Here is a 3,657-nt window from a genome sequence, read left to right on the forward strand (position 1 = left end):
TTTTTATTTTGGCCTTTTCAAAAAAAGAATTGTAGTTAAAAACAACAATTTTATGTAAGAGTTGTTCTATGAACTAAAGCGACAATCATGATACATAAATGTACTTTAGTGGTTTCTAATAGTTATTCTAATTTAAATGATGAATTTTTTATGTGCGAAAATTATGAAAAAACTATTTAATTGATGTAAACATTGCATGTTTTTTTCACTATATAAAGTATTCAGACAATTATACATTTGATATACCTAAAGGAGAAAAAATGGCTGAAATTCTTACGTTTGTTTATATCATGATACTTTGTGTTTCCCTATTGCTTGTTGTAGAAGCTGGTGGAAGTAAGTTCATTCTCTTTTTATTTTTATTTTTTTATCTTATGTACAACGTTTTAATCATTTTTAGTAATCTTTGTTTATTCTTGTTTACATTACAGAAGAATGTCTTATTGATGCCGATTGTGTAAAACTATACCCGGGTAATAAAAAGCGTTTGATTTGCAACATTGGTTATTGTTTGAGTTTATACAGAGGTAAAATCTATTTATCTATTATATTTAAAACTTTATTTTTATTGCTTGTCAGAATTTTAAGGGTTAAATATGTTTTTGATCCCTATAAATATATCAACTTTTTGTTTTAGTCCCTTTAAAATTTTCCTTCAACTTTAAGTCCCTATAAAATTTTCAATTACTACTTTTGGTCCCTATTTTTATGTTAATTTTTGTATTTTATTTAATGAAATTGTGCATAAATGTGTAGAATATTGTAAATATCTCTCCAAAAAAAAACCTAGAATTTTTTAACTAAACATAAATTAAATATGAACTTTTAACCGCAAAAAATATATAAATTAGTATTTAATTCATGATTTGTTAAAAAAATCTAATTTTTTTGGGAGAGATTCTTATAATATTTTTTAAAAAAAAGCAAAATTTTATTCAAAAATATGAATTCTACATATGAGTTTACTTTAAATGAGGGACCAAAAGAGAAGATGAAAAACTTTTGAAGGACTAAAAGTTGAAGAAATTTTTTAGAGGGACTAAAACAAAAAGTTGACATATTTATAGTGACCAAAAACATATTTAACCTTAATTTTAAGGGTTAATTAAGTTTTTAGTCCCTATAAATATTCACAGTTTTGTTTTTAGTCCCTATAAAATAAAATCACACTTTAAGTGTGATTTTATTTTATAGGGACTAAAAACAAAATTTTGAATATTTACAGGGACCATTTATATGATATATTTAAAACGTAAAGATGTATGTGGACCCAAATGATATCACATGGTACACATAAAATCAAATACACATGTATATCAACAAACATGAAAATACCCAAAGTATACGACTTCAAAAGAGACCCTATAATGAAAACGATAAACGAAACTCACATGGCCATCGCTAGTTGCAAAAGGAATGGAAGGAAGTACTCCATTTAAGGTTATGAACTCCACCTCGAAGACATCTATAGATAAAGGTAAAATATATGGCAAAACATATATGGACTACAATTATAGAAACACCAGAAAATTTGAATGACAGTAAGTAAAACATCGAAATGCAATCACACATCAATCACTAAATTATATTATGTTCAATTATATTATCAACCATATAACAAAAACATATATCTCTTTAATTGAAATTATGAAGAATTACAAACCGAACCTCAGGTGTCATTAGTTATTTCATCCCTACTAGGACTTACGTCACCCACCGGATATTAATTGAAAATAGTTTTACTCTATTCCTTCCAAATGACTATTGCACCTTTCCTGCACTCGAGAATATCGCATGGACAAATTGACAGATTTGATAACAACAACATATAATCAAATACTTTAAATAAAGAAAAATCAGGAAATAACACCAATTCTTCCTAAATAGATTAATTATCCACACAGGCCAACAAGTACTTTAAATAAGACGGACCACCTGGATGAAGAAAGACAAGGATAGTGCTATGATTATATTAATACTTTTTGGGTAATGTTAACCAGTGCCCCCAGGGCACTGGTTAAGGGAGCAGATATAGTAACATTGCATTGGGACTTGTGTAGTCAAGTCATTAAAAGTCTAAAAAGTATTTCTTTTAATTTAAAATTTACTTTTTTTGGTTTCCTTAACCCGTGCCCCAGAGGCACCGGTTAACATGACCCATACTTTTTATATGATGATATTTTTTGGATTTTATGTTGTGAAATATTCTTTAGTTGTCAACCTAGTTTAGGAGATGATTACTCTTTGATGGGAAATTGCCAATTAATCTTGACGATTCCTTGATGTCATGGCATACCTATATGTTGGAAAATTCATCACAGTCATAACAAAATATCATACTAATACGAGTGTGATGTAATAAAGTTCTCATAAGTGGATGATAATATTCTTTAGTTGTCATTTTTCTCATAGTCTACTTTTATGAGTATGGAGCTGAGGTGCACGAGAATTGCATTTGATAGTAGATTTATGTGTTTGTTTCTATGCATTTTTATTGGTGTACAAATTTAAGTCACATATAACATATCTAACACCCTGTTTTCTATATCTTTCTCTTTTATATGTTTTATGCAGAGCCTAATCTCCGCTAGTACTGAGGTGTTCATTCATGAGAGTAAAGTGGAGAATTATTCTCTAACACATGTTATGTTGTTTTTGAATGTTTGTTTGATTGTTGTTTATGTTTAAAATAAATTATAGGTTGCGATACTATGATATCAAGGCCGATGTTGATAATCTAGTATTTACTTATTTTATCGTAAAAAAAAATGTAAGGCTCTAAGAAGTCAAATATTTTATTTTGAGTTATGAAATTGAGTTGTTATTTGTGGTGATGTTGTGATATTTCATTCTACATTAAAATTTAGGCTAAACTGCACTTTTCGCCCTTAAGTTTCAAAATGTTGCGATTTTGGCCCATTATTAAAAAAAAAAAAAAAGTGACCCCAATGTTTAGAGAAATATGCTCTTTTGACCCCCTAACATATGGGAAATATGTTTTTTCACCCCTTATCTTTACAAAAAGTTGCAATTATGACCCCTTTATTGGGACATGTGGCGTCTTCTCAACAATTTTGGGACGAAAAAGGCCAAATTTTCATTTTTTTAACAGGGAACAAAAATCACAACATTTTGAAACTTTGAGGACGAAAAGTGCAGTTTAGCCTAAAATTTATTATTGGTGCAAACAAATATTATTACCATTTTCAATTGTATTTAATTTAATCTATATTGCTCTTATTAAAAAAAAAAACTTCTAGGATTTTGGTTAATTTAACATTTTTAGACTTAGCTGTCACATTAATGGTATCAAAAACTAGTTTATCTATTAGATTGTTCTGTGTTTTTTTTTTTAACAAAGATTGTTATGTGATAGGTGTTTATTATGTTATCGTTAGTGTGTACATTTTAGCTAATTTCTCAACAATAAAAAGGTAATGGATATGGTCATTCAAGACCATTAAATTTCAAACCATTTAGCAACCAAGAATCAGTCAAAAGTGAATTTTATAAATAATAATCAGTTTATAAAACTACTATATTATTAAATAATGATCGGATGAGTTTGTAATTTTATAATCAAATAATACGTAATATTGAATCATTACTATTAGAAACTAGTTTGATTTTGATGAGAACATTTCAATAATTTATGCT

General features: G+C 27.7%; 1 long non-coding RNA gene across 1 annotated transcript; it reads left to right on the forward strand.

Annotated features, from left to right (window-relative positions):
• The first annotated feature begins 219 nt into the window (after positions 1-219).
• On the forward strand, positions 220-2,834 carry LOC146901156 (uncharacterized). The gene is made up of 3 exons (XR_015022127.1): positions 220-336; positions 432-527; positions 2,575-2,834. It is a non-coding gene; the product is annotated as an uncharacterized LOC146901156 (long non-coding RNA).
• Positions 2,835-3,657: the final 823 nt, after the last annotated feature.

This window comes from Medicago sativa, chromosome 8 (genome assembly GCF_051527215.1).
Source record: "Medicago sativa cultivar Bolivia chromosome 8, Bolivia_mono, whole genome shotgun sequence".
Lineage (NCBI taxonomy): Eukaryota > Viridiplantae > Streptophyta > Magnoliopsida > Fabales > Fabaceae > Medicago > Medicago sativa.